This window comes from Theropithecus gelada, chromosome 18, assembly GCF_003255815.1.
Source record: "Theropithecus gelada isolate Dixy chromosome 18, Tgel_1.0, whole genome shotgun sequence".
NCBI lineage: Eukaryota > Metazoa > Chordata > Mammalia > Primates > Cercopithecidae > Theropithecus > Theropithecus gelada.
In genome coordinates, this window is record NC_037686.1 from 68,376,096 (window position 1) to 68,393,710 (window position 17,615).

Sequence of the window (17,615 nt, forward strand, 5' to 3'; positions counted from 1 at the left end):
TGAAACTATTGAGTCATATGGTAATTCTATGTTTAACTTACTGAGGAACTGCCACACCTTTTTCAACAGTGGCTGCACCATTTTACATTTCCATCAGCAATGGACAAATGTTCCAGGTTTTCCACGTCCTCACCAACATTTATTTTGCATGATTTTCTGTTATTCTAGCTATCCCAGTGTGTGTGTAAAGTGGTATCTCATTGTGGTTTCGGTTTACATTTTCTGATGGCTGATGATATTAAATCTCTTATGTCATTATTGATCATTTCTATATTTTTCTTAGGGACTTGTCTTTTTATTATTGAATTATTAGAGCTTTTTTGTATATTCTGGATACCCTTGATCAGCATTGATATTTTAAGTTATAAATTGTTATAAGACACAGGATTTGCAAATATCTTCTCCCATTCTATCAATTGTCCTTTCACTTTCTTGTGTGTCTTTTAAAGCACAGAAGTTTTTAATTTTGATTAAGTCCAATTTATTTGCGTTTTCTTAAGATACTGATGTTTTTGGTGCAATATCTAAGAAACCATTGCTTAATACAGGGTCATGAAGATTTATGCCTGTTTTTTTCTAGAAGTTCTATACTTTTAGCTCTTACAATAAGGTCTTTGGTTCATTTTGTGTCAATTTTTGTTATATGTTATGAAGCAGGGATCCAAACTAATGCTTTTGCAAGTGGATATCCAGCTCTTCCAGCACAATGTTTTGAAAAGGCTATTCTTTCCCCTTTGCACAGTCTTGTCATCATTGTTAAAAATAAATTGACTACAGATGTATTGTTGTTATTTTTTTCTGGATTCTTAATTCTATTCCATTGATCTAATCCTTTTGGGGTGAACATAGCTATAAACATGTATTTTCTTAATAAAATATATCATGAGCTCTTATTAATACTTTCAATTTAAGTTCAGGACTACAGTGTTCTCACTCAACCTCATGGGCAGCATCTATATCTCTTTTAGCCTATGCTGACAATTCCAGTTCTTAATGACAACAACATAATTACTTACTTGCTGTATCTGATATACGCATACAAAAGCTCCAGAATAACGATGCAAAATCTACCACCAACAATATAATAACTAAAAAAGTTTTTGAAATATATTTTCACTAAGAACCCTAGGTTGACACTTTTAACCTTCAGTATTTTGAAGATGCTATTCCACTGTCTTCCAGCTTGCATTGTTGTCAGTGAGAAATCTGCTGTCATCTTTATTTTTCTTCTTATTTATATAATGTGACATTTTTGTCTGTCTCATTTGAAAACTTTATCTCTGGTTTTAAGTAATTTGATGATGATGTGCCTTGATATATTTGCTTGGGTTTTCTCAGATTCTTGGGTCTATAGATTTATAGTGTGTATCAAATTTGGAAAATTTTCATCCATTATTTTTTCAAATATTTTTTCTTCACTCCTCACCATCTCTTTGGGAACTGAAATTCCACAAATCTTAGGTCACTTGAGGTTGTCTCACAACTCACAAGTCTTTTCTTGTTTTTAAATTATTTTTTCTCTGTGTTTCATTTTAGATAGTTTCTATTGCTATATCTTAAGTTCACGAATCTTTTCTTCTTCATGTGATAGGTTGTTAAACCTATTCAGCATATTTTTAATCTCAGGTAATATGTTTTCATCTCTAGCAGTTTAATTTACATCTTTTTTACATCATTCATGTTTCAACTTCAGATGTTTAATTTTTGCTATAATATCCTGAGCACATGGGATAAAATTTTAATTATTGTTTTAATGTTCTTATCTACTGACTCTATCATCTGAATAATTTCTGGATTAGTTTTTCTTGATTGGCTTTCTCCTAATTGTGGGCTGTGTATTTCTTATTCTCTGCACACCTGGGAACTTTTTATTGGATGCCTTTCATTCTGATGTTTTGTTTTGTTTTGTTTTTTGTTTTTTGTTTTTGTCTTTGGCTACTGGGTATTTCTTTATACCAAAAAAATTCAGAACCTTTATTCTGGGAGGTGGGCTACTGGAATTACTTTTATGTTTATGAATCTTGCTTTTAAGCTTTGATTAGAAGGACTAGAGTAGTGAAGTGTTTAATCTAGGGCCATTTTGCCTTACTACTGAGGCAAACCCTTCTAACTACTCTCCCCAATGTCATTGAATTAAGATATTTCTTCTTAGGCTGATAGGAGAGCAGGTACTACTCTCAGCTCTGTGTGAGCCCCTAGGCTTATTCCCTCTTATTCTATTGATTTCCCCTTCAGTTTTGGAAAGTTTCCTGACATGCATGCATTGATCATCACTTAGTTGAATACTCAAGAGGACTTTTCTGCTGCATACTTGCAGGGCTCCCTCAGATCTGTAGTGCTCTCACTCTGCAACTTTCCTCGTTCTGTCTCCTCTGCTCCTGTGCCTGCAAACTGTAGATGCTTTGGCTTCTGTGACAGGCTAAATAATGGCCACAAGCTCCTTTACCATGCAAAAATGTCCACATCCTAAACCCGGGAGCCTGTAAATATTTTACCTTAAATAACAAAAAAAGCACTTTGTAAATGTGACTAAATTAAGGATCTTAAGATGAGGAGATTGTCTTGGATTCTCTGGGTGAGGCCAATATAATACTATGGGTCCTTGTAAGAGGGAGAGAGGCTGGACAGTCAGAGACAGAGAAAGGGATTATAAGGTGCTACGCTGCTGGTTTACAAGATGGAGGAAGAGGCCAAGAGAAAAGGAATGCAGGAACCTGCTAGAAGGTGCAAAGGACAGGAAAACAGGTGCTTCCTGGGAGTCCCTGGGAGGAACACAGGCTTGCTGATACATTTTAGACTTCTTACTTCCAGAACTGTAGATTATAAATTTGTGTTTTTTTTAAGGCAGTAAGTTTATGATAATTTGTTACCACAACATTAGGGAACTAATACAGTCTCTTTGATCTCCCTGGCTTATCACCTCAGTACATGAAGACTGTTGGGCTCCCCTTCCCTCCCTTAACTTGAATGACTGCCTGGAGAGAGTCTACAGGCAGTAAACTGGACAACTATAGGGCCTGTCACTTGGTTTCCCATTTCACAGAGGTCAGTGTCCTTTGCTACCAGATGATGTCCAGTGTTTCCAGAATAGTCAATTTCTAAATTGTGTCCAGTTTTTTTCAGTTGTTTCAGATAGGAGGGTAAATCCAGTCCCTATTACTCCATCATGGCCATAAAAGGGAAGCCACCTGTAATAGCCACACAGAAAAGGTGTGGGTGTATTAGTCCGTTTTCGCACTGCTATAAAGAACCGCCAGAGACTGGGTAATTTATAAAGGAAAGAGGTTTAATTGACTCACAGTTTCTCATGGCTGGGGAGGCCTTAGGACACTTACAATTGTGGTGGAAGGGGAAGGAGAAGCCAGTGCCTTCTTCACAAGACAGCAGGAAAGAGAGAAGGGCAGGGGAAATAGCCCCTTATAAAACCGAAAGATCTCGTGAGAACTCACTCACTGCCGTAAGAACAGCATGGGGGAATCCAACCTCATGATCCAATCACCTCCCACCAGTTCCCTCCCTTGACACATGGGGATTACAGTTTGAGATGAGATTTGTGTGGGGACACAAAGCCAAACAATATCAGTGCCTGTGCCACAAATTTGATACACAGTGAGATACACATTGAAATGTTACTTTATAATGTTCATTATTTTTAAATTGAATTTAACTTTCCTATGTTGTTAAATATTTTTAAAGTTATTTGATTTTCTAGCTTAGCTTTCCTTGTACAAGGTTAGGTCTCTGAATGCAAGAAAAATACTTATTCTCTATCAGATGCCTAAATATCTAGATCAAAGAGAGTAATTTTCTATTGCTGGAAAATACTGACAACATGATATTTTGCTAAAATCTGAACTTGGGAACAAAGACCATCCCTTCACAAGAGGTTCATCATTATTATAGCTGTTGAGAAATATACATTTCTGAAAATTTGGGGTGTCTCCTTGACAAAATAGTTCTACATTAATAATAGCAGATTTGACTCTCTTTTTCAAAAATGTCAGTATTGGGAGTCTTTTGTTTTCTGCCCTCTACCACCCCAGCATCAGTTTTGTTAGTCTTCCTTTCCTTAGTCTCCATCTACCTTTAGATGCCTAAGAATACTTCAGCCACTTTGGTGGAATTATCCAGCCTCGTCAGTCCCAGGATCACATTCTCGACTCTGTCACTAAATAAAGCAACACCCTTATGCTGAATAAAGCAACTTACCTACTTATGAAGGTGGCCACAGCCCTCTTGGTTTAGGTGTTAAAGACTTGTAAAGGCAACACCAAGGCATTTGAACAACTGGTTCATTCTACATCATGGTCCTAGGCTTTAGGAACTAATGGATTTGACAATTATGATGTTAAACTCCATGACTGGGTAAGGAAATAAAGGCTGATTTAGAAGCAAACACAAGCCCTAATCTCCACATGATTTCAAAAGCCAGGTTGTTTCACTCATAAATTTTTATTGGTATTTCTTTTCCCCACACAGATTTTTTCTAAGTTTGGAATATTTTCTGATAAAATACATGCCTGTCTATCTTTTATGCTCCATCTAATTTTGGAGAATAGACAGGACCCTCTTGAAGGTACTCTGTTTAAAATTGTGTGTAATAAGAATAAAGAGTTAATGCCATTTTTAGCACACTAAAAAGTTTAAAATGTCCTCAACAAGGCGCAGTGGCACATTCTATAATTAAATGCCAGAAAGCAGTAAAATGCATTAATTACTGCAGTTGATATAACTGAGAATTTGCTTGCCATCCATTTAAAAATATGGACTATTCATTTATGCTTTAGGAAGAATTAAAGGAGAACAGTATCGTTTATGGAAAAGAAGTAACAGGGAACCACAGTCTCTGTGTCACATATGTTTACCTGTATGCCTGCAAACTCCAGAGCAACTGTTTGGGGATCCCTTACACTACAATGAGCTTTATTTATCATCTGATAAAATCCTTAGAAATTAGCCATTCATGCTTTTGTCTTATCATGTGGTTCCCACTCTCATCTTGTTTGAAAGTCAAAGTCAGACCTTCATGGCACGAGAACGAATCTTTGATCTATGCAACTCTTAACTGATGCTGAGATGCATGATATTAATTTCTTTCTTGCATGTGTTTTACTATTCCTGGAAATTTGTTGGACAAATTGTTCTAAGTGTAATTTTCAACCAGAAAGATAGAGTCTTATGTAAGCTATTGGATCAGTCTACATACATATTTTTGCAAGATCTTAATAAAATATTGTCAAGTGTTATTTTTAAATGCATATTCAAAAATATACACTTAACCTTTTGTACTCTTATTTGGAAAAGAACCAATAAGAGTACTCTCCTTTTTCTTAAATATATATTTTAAATTATTCATTACTCTTTTTATGTTTTTGTCTCCTATGATGCATTGACTATATTGCTTTAAAATGATTTTTATTTTGGTGTATGATAACTTCTTGTGTTTCTCACAAACTTAAAGGCAATTATAACACTCTGGGTTTTTTCCCACCAAGTTTCTGCAAGCTATTTACACAGTATTCAACTCGTATTACTTTGATTATCAAAACAGAACTTGGTCTGTATTGTATTACACATCCTCTTAGCATTAAACAACTCATTTATTACTACTAAAAATTTTTGTCTTTCTGGAATTTCTAAATTTTCACTTTTGTATCATAATACTGAGTTGTGTTCTATGTAAAAATGTGAAATTGAAGAATTTAGAGGAGAACCATAAATATTACTTTTTGATTAGGACTTCTGTTGAAAGCTAAAGAGTAGTGTCATTTTGCATATTAAAGAGGGGAACATTAAGATACCATAACAATTCTGTTAGCACTTTGTTCACAGTCCCACAAATCCACTCCTGTATCATGGCACACACACCAACAGGTTCTCCCTTGTTCCTGTGCGTCAGTGCACACAGCCAGAGCCTGGTATGGGTACAGCCCTGGCATTTTGGACAATCTGCCATAATTTTGAGTTCCTTTCTGCTACCTTTATTTCCCTCCATAATTTCCTCATTATGCCTTTTTTCAGGAATTATTTTAATTACATACTGACTAATTTTACAATGGTTTCATAGGTAAAATAGAGATATCCACTAGCTTCTGTGAAGAAAGCAGAACTGGTTTAAACAACTGAATATAAATTTTAAGTTATTCGCAAATAAATCTTCCACCCCAGAAGTGCTTTTCTTCCATGTCCTTTGGGATTTTGTTGGCATCCACTCTTATGTGATAGCACATAATTGCCAATGGAGGATGAGAATAAGTTTTCCACCTCATCCTCGAAATTTCCTTTCCAGTTCGTAATTGATTAACTTATCGTCTTGTCCTTGCATTATTCTGGAAATAGGAGAATCAGGGCTGCTGAATCGTAAAATGTCATTAGAAAATGACAGCTGCTCACACTGCTGGAGACTGGACAGGGGCAGTCCTCCCTCTACAATGTGGGTGTTGCCACAATAGCAACAGGGTGCTCTGCTCACTGAGGACAGCGAGAGGCTCTATTTCAGCCCCCGCCTCTCCTCCCCAGGGTACCCGTGTTCAGAGCACAACCTTCACAATATGTGGGAAGTACGGTTTTTTCTTGTTCTTAATGAGTTTCTATTTTTATGGGCCCATTTTGCCTAATTTATTAATTATAAATAGGGCCTAAATCCAGCCGTGTCCCAAATTAAGGTAAACTTTGCTAGTATTGTTCTAGCAATTATTTCCCTTTATTCTCTTCTCCTTTCATGCCTCCTCTTCCCTGTGAGTTATTATCAGCAGCTTTAACCTTGGGCCTATGGAGAATTGCATGGAGAAGCTGAGCTGTGATCATCCAGCATACAGTGGGTCTAAAGTGGAAGCCCTCCACCCGGAGTCCCACATCTGGATTTCTATTTTCATTTATTTCAAGGGCGAAGAGGCACTAAATTAATCCTAAATCCCTCATTTAAAAATGATATGAAGGCCACACCATTACATCTATGATCGTTATGTTATTGTTGAAGCCAAAGTTTGAGTTACAAAGAATAGTATCCATGATCCTTCACCCTCCACCTAGGGTTCATGAGGGTTACACCAAGGAAGAGAAGAAGGAATGCACAGAGCAAGGACAACAGCCGTGCTCAAAATCTGAAGCTTGGGAGCTGATGAGAGACATTACATGAAATATTTTGTTGACCTTTGTTTTTTCTTCCATTGGAAGTAACTTCAGCCTGTTTGCTAAAAATATGTAATGGTTCAAAAATTCAAACAATACAGAGAAGCAAAAAGCAATATGTGAGATTAAAATATATCACATGTGAGACTCTGCTGCCGTGAGATGACCACTGTGGACAGCCAGGTAGACATTCTTCTGGACCTCTCTGTATAATCACACACATACGTGCTCACATGCATGCCTACACCCGCAAACACACGCACACACACTTACTGAAACGGAGTTACACCGAACATGCAGAGTACATGGACACAACTTTAGGTTTTCATGTCAATAAGTACCTAACTCCTTGAGTTGTGTAATTATCATATTTACAGGTTTTTTAAATGAAGAGGATTGATCTGTCTATTCTTATGTCATTATTTTGCTATTTTAATCACTAAAGTTTTACAACCTATTTTAATAACCTCATTTTTTTCGAGGCTCTGGATTTTATTAATTCTAAGAACAGATATGGCATAATTTTATGTAAAACATCTACTTCATTTGCAATAATCTTAGATCCCTACAAGTTGCACACGGGAACTAAGCATATCTTCAGAAAATGGATCTGTTCCTCTTTTGTCAATATAATATTTCCAATCATTCTTCCTCTATAGACTTCAGAATTGATTATTGCATTTTCTCTCTTTTCTAAGTTTCTGTAAAACCCGTAATAATAGAAGATGAATAAAATGGCAAGCAAACAACCAAAATAATCAAACCAAACTAAAATAATGAAAACAAAATATGACTGTATTGTTACAAGCGATCATTAATCAATAGTTTTCTTTTTCTTAGTTGCAAGAACTATCACCTACTTTGACGATATTTTGTAGTCATTAGTTTAAGAGTGGATTGTATGCCAAAAATAAAAAGCCCAAAGTGATCAATTCAGGTGTATAATAAATAACTTACCAAAGCTTACAAAATTACATAAAGTCAGGGACAGAACACTTTTATCAAATGTTTTAAGAATTGAAAAAGAGTCACACCATATACTTTCCTGCCCTTTTAACAGAATGTAACATTCAGACATACCAAGGGATTCTAATTTAAGCATAGATATATTTTGGTATAAGAGATTTATTTAAAAATAAAGTTGTGTCTGTGGGGCTCAGTGATATCTGCTCTGTTACAAAAGGTGAAATACCTCCCAAAGCAAAGAAGAGATATTTCACTCCTCTGTGGAAATCAGACTTGGAAGTTTCCTTTCACTATTGATACTGGAAACTGACTGGGGCCATGCTCATATCTGGGATGTAGTGAGAATGTGAGGGGCTGAGAGCTCACATTCCTCTTCTCCTAATCTCCTTGTTCAGTTCTGACTTTGGTCTTGGGCTGAGCACACACAGGAGACATGATGAAAATTCCCAAGGTGCACTTGAATCCTGTGGATTGGATACGAACGTCAAAGGATTCATATTCCTTTAATATGAATCCTGTGGATGAATGTCTGACCCCTTTAAGATTATCAGACAACCTAGGGTAAGAGAGATTTATATAAAACTTCATATGGAACCTGAAGGCATTTTTCAGGAGATAAATTAGAATTGAGGAGTCTATTGTCAGTCTGAATTCCCATTCTTACTGGTTGCATTTGTTGCATTCTGCTTTAAAATCACAAAGGGGAGCAAAATTAAAGAAACTATGCAAATATGAAGACAAGTACTCCCATCTTGCTGGCTTCTACATTGCATTCTTCCTGCAAAACTCAGCTCATATTCTGATCTGCCTCAAAAACTTCCCTATGACAGCATCTCTCTAATTTTAAAGTTTCTACCCTAATTACTATCAATATGACAGAGTTTGTCCAAATCTGTTTTCCAACTGTTTTAAGTACATTGATTTTATTGCTCCACCTGGATTATAAACTTTTAAGGACTGCGACTATGAGGTTTTTTTTTTTAATTGCCCAGAATGCTCAGTGTAGCACTAGGCAAACAGAGCTCCTTAATATATACTCATTAATGGAAAGATGTGTAGAAACTCCAAGTGTTTATACTTAATGGATACTGGAAGTTCCCAATCATCAAGAGAAAAAAATCCCAGAAATAACTAGAATCATTTGATTGTGACCAATCAACTAAAATCTGTGCCCAAGACAAATTAATTGATCAATGATGAATTTCTTGGGAAATGCTGTAGCCAGTGGACTCTGTTAGACCTAATTATAAACTGCACTGGTTACCTCTCCTACAGTACTTCTGTCTTCACATTGAGAGTTGCTACCATTTTTTCGGACCCCAAATATAACTGTCAGGCCACACTGAGATTGTAGGTGAGACTGGAGAATTTGTGTTTAGAATGACTTCTATTAAAATGTTAGATTTCTTCCAATAGTCAACAGCCCTATTATAAGAACAGATAAAGCAGATTTCTGAATTGATTCAAATTTTTTTATGGGAAAAACTGGCTAGCCATATGTAGAAAGCTGAAACTGGATCCCTTCCTTATACTTTATACAAAAATTAATTCAAGATGGATTAAAGACTTAAAATGTTAGACCTAAAACCATAAAAACCCTAGAAGAAAACCTAGGCAATACCACTCAGGACATAGGCATGGGCAAGGACTTCATGACTAAAACACCAAAAGCAATGGCAACAAAAGTCAAAATTGACAAATGGGATCTAACTAAATAAAAGAGCTTCTGCACAGCAAAAGAAAATATCTTCAGAGTGAACAGGCAACCTACAGAATGGGAGAAAATTGTTGCAATCGATCCATCTGACAAAGGGCTAATATCCTGAATCTACAAAGAACTTAAATTTACAAGAAAAAAACCAAACAACCCCATCACAAAGTAGGCAAAGGATATGAACAGACACTTCTCAAAATAAGACATTTATGCAGCCAACGAACATGTGAAAAAAAGCTCATCATCACTGGTCATTAGAGAAATGCAAATCAAAACCAGAATGAGATACCACCTCACGCCAGTTAGAATGGTGATCATTAAAAAGTTAGGAAAAAACAGATACTGGAGAGGATGTGGAGAAATAGGAACACTTTTACACTGTTGGTGGGAGTGTATATTAGTTCAACCATTGTGAAGATAGTGTGGTGATTCCTCAAGGATCTAGAACCAGAAATACCATTTGACCCAGCAATCCCTTTACTGGATATATACCCAAAAGACTATAAATCATTCTACCATAAAGACACATGCACATGTATGTTTATTGCAGCAATATTTACAATAGCAAAAGCTTGGAACCAACCCAAATGCCCATCAATGATAGACTGGATAAAGAAAATGTGGCACATATATGCCATGGAATACTATGCAGTCATAAAAAATGAGTTCATGTCCTTTGCAGGGACATGGATGAAGCTGGAAACCATCATTCTCAGCAAACTAACACAGGAGCAGAAAACTGAACACTGCATATTCTCACTCATAAGTGGGAGCTGAACAATGAGAACACATGGACACAGGGAGGGGAACATCACACACCAGGGCCTGTAGGGGGTGGTGGGGCTAGAGAAGGGAATGCATTAGGAGAAATACCTAATGTAGATGACGGGTTGATGGGTGCAGCAAACCATCATGGCACATGTATACCTATGTAACAAACTTGCATGTTCTACGTGTGTATCCCAGAACTTAAAATGTAAAAAAAAAGAGAAAAGGATATACAATATTCAAAAAAGAATACAATCCCTTAAACTGAATAGCTTTTTCTAAAAAAAAAATTTTATTGTATGTGTGCATACATATTTTGCATATCATATATTTGATATGCAAAAACATGTATGATATGCAAAACATGTATATATGATATGCAAAAACATATATATGGTATATATATGAAATATATGTGATATAAAAACATATATATCTCTCTCTCTGCCTTGTGTAGGCGCCATAGGTGAGAAGATGAGGAAGGAAGGGTAATCAAAGAAGTGGACGTTTTAGAGATGTTAAGAACAGGTAAAGTCAGAGCAAATGATGTAAAAGGAGGAAAGGTTGTGGTCAGTGGGTGGAACATTTGGATTTAGGCTTTCAGGGATGGAGCTGGTCCGGGTGAGGACGTGATCCGAATGCGGCAATAGAACAAGTGAAGGCTGGTGGCTGACAGAGTTCTTGGGGTGGAGATCCTGACCTGGAGTGGAAGTGTTCCTGTAGTGGGGACAGAGGATGGTGACAGCAGTGTGTCTCTCTCATGCGAAACATTCTCCCTGCCATCCCCAGGCTCCCGAAATCTGATTCTGTACTGACAACAAGCTGGAGGTCTCCTTGTGGTCCAGATTCAGAACCTCTTGATCTGCTGACATGTGACCCACAAAAACTAGGTCCTTGCTGGCCCCTCCCTTTCCATTCCAATAACAAAAGGCGGCAGAGGGATAAGATGTGCATAATAAATGCTCCCATACAGAAAGGAGAGGGATGGTCTTTAGTAAGTCAGTAAATCTTAGCCTAGCTCGCTATTTGAGAGAGATTCTTTAACACTCAAAGTTCACTTTCAGACTCCAAATTCTTTCAGATATTTCAAACTAAAATACTGCTGCTGACAACTTCCTACCCTCTTGTGAAGTCTTGTGCTTTAAGATTTTTTTTTAAACAGTTGTATTTGATGATTACAAAGCAAATAATTGGTCCATTTTGACCCGGAGAAGTCAGCTGACAGTGTGACTATCCCCGTGGTCTTTTCCCCCAGGGAAATCTATTTGTTTGTCAGTATCTATTTGTTTTTATAATGCAGGAAACATGCATACACACACTCTTTTTTATAATCTTTGATATAAAAGAATTTTGTTTGATACAGAAGTTGCTAATGTAGCTATAAAATATGTTTTAGGAGGAATCTTTAAGATTGAGTTTAAATAGTTCACCTTCAGTTCACTCTTGGGATGGCCCTTGCCTGTCATTTACTTTTGGTTGGAGGAACAGTCATTGCTTGGGAGAAAACAAAGTCCATGGGGTCAGTGGAGAGGCAGAGCCCTGGGTCCTAGGGAGAGGGCACAGTCTCCATCCCGGCCCCCCTGTGTCCTTCTCCCTGTTTTCCTTTGAGTATCTCACTCCCAGCACCTCTGCATGTCTGCATGTAGGGAGGGTTTGCACTGAAGCTCAGAGTAAAAGGTCATTAGAGAGAATGGAAAAAGAATCTGCTAAAGCAGATTTTGTTCTTTTCAGATTTATTTATCTCAAATTTCTGATTTGGTGGTAAGTTGTGGCAAAATTTAGGTCTTCCTTGGTAAATGTGTTTTAGTCTCTCCTGGAAATTGGAAACTCATAAAGAATGTGTTGAAGTTCTGAAGAAGGGAAGATTTCTCCCTGTTTGATCTGGTGGAAGATAGCTATGAAGAGTTGACATAAACAGTCTACAATGACGAGGACTAACAGTAGCTTTGGAGTGTGGATAGGTCATTTGTGGTTCAGTGGAAAACCACGGATTGTTTAGACGCTAGAGAAGTTTAGAGGCTCATGGAGGGGAACTCTGAGTTAGTAGATCTTTATTCTGCACGGATTATTTTATAACCTTGCAAATTGTAGGTAGTTAATAGCAATGTGAAATAATTCTTGTTTACTGACAAGCTTTGGAGTAAGGATAGGTCATTGCTTTTTCTGACTAGAATTTCCCTCTACAATGCATATTTGAGACAGGTCTGGTGAGAGAGGCGAAGGAGGAACTTTTGGGTGATGAGCCCGAAGACTGTAAGTTGATAAAAGAACCCCATGTATTGACACAACAAAAGTTGTTCTCTGGAAGCTGCAATGTGCCCTTGGAGATTCACAGCAGAGCTGAGGTTTAAAAACAGGGTAATGAAAGTTGCTAAACGGTACAGCTCCCTTAGCTTCCACCCTAGTGGTGAAATAATTGGGCCCAAAGGTGCTAGGGGAAGGGAATGAGGTTTTGGTGGTTTACAGGGAATGTGGCCTTTCTAGCCATGAAACATAATCCTAATTGGAAGAATTGTGTTGGAAAGTTGGCCATATTGGAAAGAGCAGGATGCTTAAGAAAGTGGGCACTTTTTAACAGCACTGTCTACAAATGGCTTATTTTCAAGGGGAATAGAAATGAGTAATAGACCCCATCTCTCAAAAGCAGCAACACGTCCTTTTCAGACAGGGATCTTGAAAAAGCAACGGTCTGTTTTTCTTTTTCCCTCCAATAAAGACTCTTCTACCCTAAAAAGGTTTTCTCAAAACTTATCTGCTTATGCTGTTTGGGAACTTTCTTCTGCCCAGCTCCTCCTTGGCTCCTGGTTGGTTCATGGTGGGAAGAAAAAACAGTGGATAAGCAGCCATGTCCCAACCTAGGTATAGCAGGTGGAATGAACTTGCTTCCCAACTCAGAGCTAGTGTTCTCGGCTTCTTTCCTCGCTCCGTTCCCTCACTCTTATTCCTGACTCCAGGTTGTTCAGTGTTCTGAGCAACCTTAGTGATACTTACATGGGTGACATGTTTATGATATTTCTTATTGCTGTTCAGTCTGCAACCTGCACAACTGTACTATGACAGTCTGGGAGGCAAATTTAGGAATTTCCCAACTCTATCAACTGTCCAGAAATAGAACTTCCCTGAAAAACAACTTTCATTTGGACAATTTTAATTATAAAATATATACATTTACCCTTTCTTTAAGTAAATATTTATTAAGTGGGCCTACTTTTGACCAAATGAGTTTACAGCTCTGGAAAGAGAGGTGAACTAAATGGTGTAGGGGAAAATTTGTGGTTCAGTGGAAAACCATGGATTGTTTGATGCTAGAGAGGTTTAGAGGCTCATGGAGGGGAACTCTGAGTTAGTAGATCTTTATTCTGCACGGATTATTTTATAACCTTGCAAATTGTAGGTAGTTGATAGCAATGTGAAATAAATTCTTGTTTACCGACACACAATTCTGTCAGTAGAGGTTCAATGGAATGATCTCCTCTCCCTGTGGAAAAACCAGTTTTACCTCCATTTGGACATCTCTTCCTATGTTTTATTACACTATAAAAATTTGTTCTTTTTTTTTTTAACTTCTCTTTAGAACTACTTATGACATCCTTTTGGTTCTCTCATTGCTTGAATTAAATAAAATACTCAACATGTCTTCATTTTATATCTTTATATTTTACTTTATAATAGCAATGTTTTGTTATAATAGTTATAATGGCAATTTTCAAAAAATTGCTTTTTACATAGACGATGTCCTCAAGCTTAGAAACAGAAAACTTATAGAACAAAACAAAGCAAAGCAAAAAGAAAAGTAAAAACAGATATTATTTATAACCCTACCATCCACAGGAAAGCTGATAATAAATCAGGGTTCCATTGTATTTGAATGAGTATAGTTTTTTTTTTAATTGAACTTATTCCATATATGTAACATGTTTTATTTTTATTTTGTAATATAATGGGTAATAAGCATTTAAAAAATATCCACAAGCAGGTCTAGTTCATCTGAACAGCAGTTTGCTTTAGGAATCAGCTAAAATAATTATGAACATTCTGACAGGCTAAAAAATTTAACTGTAAACCACAAATGTGGTGTAGGCGTCATAGCAGCAAAGGGGGACCTGGATACAGAATTAAAAGCATCTAACAGGGCACAGTCAAGACAAGAAGTCTGTGTAGGTAAGTGTGGTCTTAGAAAAGATACCAGTAACAAAGCCAGTACTCACCTAGGGGAACCACGAAGACTGTTTTCTCTTTTGATTTTTAAAGAGTTGTCGATTGTGTCCACCTGGAAACTGGGCTTACTTTCTTGTTCTTCTTTTAGGATGAATCTTGACAAATATATACATGTGTGTTATATGTGCAATAGATTCGTGTGCATAGGCAGTTTAGGAGTTTCAGCATGTACCATAGTGATTGTTTTATTGTCATTCAAAATTGGACATCTTGCTTCCAATCTGATACCCACTTGCTATAATGTCTGCTCTGGTAACTACCAATGCAGTAGGGTCCCACCCAGGAGGGTCTAAATCTGCAACCAGGGGTCAGAGCTGTTCTCTGAGTATTCCTAGCTTGCTTTCTAGACACTAACCATAACATATTTGGGCAGAGCACCCATGGTTTATTCAACTTGTGGGATAATCCAACAGTGCCTGTTCAATTAAAGGGCATGATTAGGTTCAAATCTTTGACTTTCTTAGAAAACTAATGTGGATATGTTGTTCAAATAGATCTGCTCTGTTGTTGAAGTTGTTTTCAGCTTTTATTACCTCTTGGAGTCATTGGTCTACATAGTTTACTTACTATCCAAAATAATATCACTTTCTATTTTCTCGGCCATTCTTTCAGATTCAACAAATAGTTTGATGCTGCAGTTTTTTGAATTTAGAGAGTAATCTAAGTTTACTTATCCATTTCTTTTATAGCTTCAAAAATTACATAGTATCCTGTTTTAATCCCTGTATTTTATCATCACTCTTTTCTTTGTGTTAGTGAATTGCTAAGATGCAGATATCTTGAGATTCTGTGTTCCTAGAGGGCAGAGGTCACAACAATAATCTGGAATCTTCTGTAAAATTTACACTGACTGCATATAATAGGTGCACAGTAAAGTCTTGTTGATCCATTCAATAACAAATATTGCAAATCTATCTTCCTCTTTCCTCAAATGTTTAACTCATTTTCACAGAGATGTTTCTTTTTTAAAACATACCTGTCTAAATTTTGCCACAGGCCACAGTCTGATGGTCCCTGAGGAGTTCACCTCATCCTCATTCCAGTCATTTTTTTTTTTTTTTCCAAGAGAGAGTCCCACTCTGTCACCCAGGCTGGAGTGCAGTGGTGTGACCTTGGCTCACTGTAGCCTCCACCTCCCGGGTTCAAGTGACTCTCCTGCCTCAGCCTCCCCAGCAGCTGGGATCACAGGCATGTGCCACCGTGCCTGGCTAATTTTTGTATTTTGAGTAAAGATGGGGTTTCACCATGTGGTCCAGGCTGATCTCGAACTCCTAACCTCAAGTGATCTGCCCACCTTGGCCTCCCAAAGTGCTTGGATTACAGAAGTGAGCCACTGGGCCCAGCCCCAGTCATTCTTTATACACGCTGCAGTAGGGTAGTGGGCAAGGCCACCAGAACCCACTTCAGGCCTTCCCTGTCTGTGCCCAAGCAGAGAGAACCAGCATGCTTGGTTGTCCTGGGTGCCCCTGACAACTCACTCCGCTGCAGACTACAAAAGGTAGGGCTTGGCATAGTGCAAAACAAAGCATGCTTAGTTCCTGGTTTCTTTGCCTTTAATCCTGCCTTGCAAAATCCTAAAAAGCCTTAACAAAGAACAAAATTATTGGGAATTATCCTAGTACCTCTACAGAAGATTGTTCAATAGACTATTTTCCAAAACAGGAAGATTTCACTGGTCCTAGTCATGCACTTATTTGAAAAGGATTAGTTTATTTGGAAAGACAGAAGAGAAAACATGAAAAGAATTTAGATTAACTGTTTCTTTTTCTTTTATGTTAGAAAATGATGTGACTACATTTGTTATCTGGACACGAATGAGTGGAGGTCTAAGAATCCCAGGAAGAGACACATCGAGAAAACTTTGTTGTGATCTATTGCTGTTGATAAACACACTTCTAGTTCTCTTAATTGGAATTCACCTTTTTCTGGTGCCTTTGTTGGCTTCTCCACCTGAACACGCGGGTTTGGTACTACTGGGGGCCTCTTGCTTTCACTGGGAATTGGTAAGACGCAGACAGTGGTGGGTTCCAGCCTGGGTTTTGGCACCTTGACAGCCTCTGGGACCATCCCCGTCTCCTCCCAATGTGTGAGCATAGGTAGCCCCAGACAGTGTGCTTCCTAAACCCTTGGAACACGGGGATCTCTGACACTCTGGCAGCTCTTCTCATTAGTGCACTTTGCAGCTGTGGAACAATCATTTGGCCAAGATGATGCAGACGGAATATCAAACTGTGTCTTGGAGGGGCAAGGCCTGACGTGGGGAGTAGCCCTGTCCAGCACAGCATCAACAGGCCAGGCACCAGCATCAGGCACATCAAATGCAGTCACCAAAATCCCCTGAGCTGGGCAAGAGCGCTCATTTCTTTGTATTGATGCCTGGGCTGAGAGGAAATGATTTCCATCCTGACTGGTCAATTTCCCCTTTAAGTATTTATGACCTTAAGACCAAACATTATGCCCCAGGCATAGTATGTATATTTAACAGATATATTTTGAACATGTAATAGCACAATCCTAAATCTTCATGGGCCATCCAAGCTTTAGAACTCTGAAGACGCACTTGGCACATTGCACCCTGGAAAGTTATGGCAGATGCAGGCTCCTCGTGGAACCCATTAACTCTAGTGCCCTGGATTCACGTGCTGTCTCCCAGTTGCCTTTCAAAATTCAGCTGCAAAGACCTTTCTCTTGTCTCTTTTCCTTCCAGTCACATAAGGAGGTCACTGGTCCCCACTCTCTTCTTTCCTTATGGACTTCCAGAAAAAAGAAGGATGGGAGGCAACTGGGTCGTTTGGAAGACACACCCTCTGATCACATC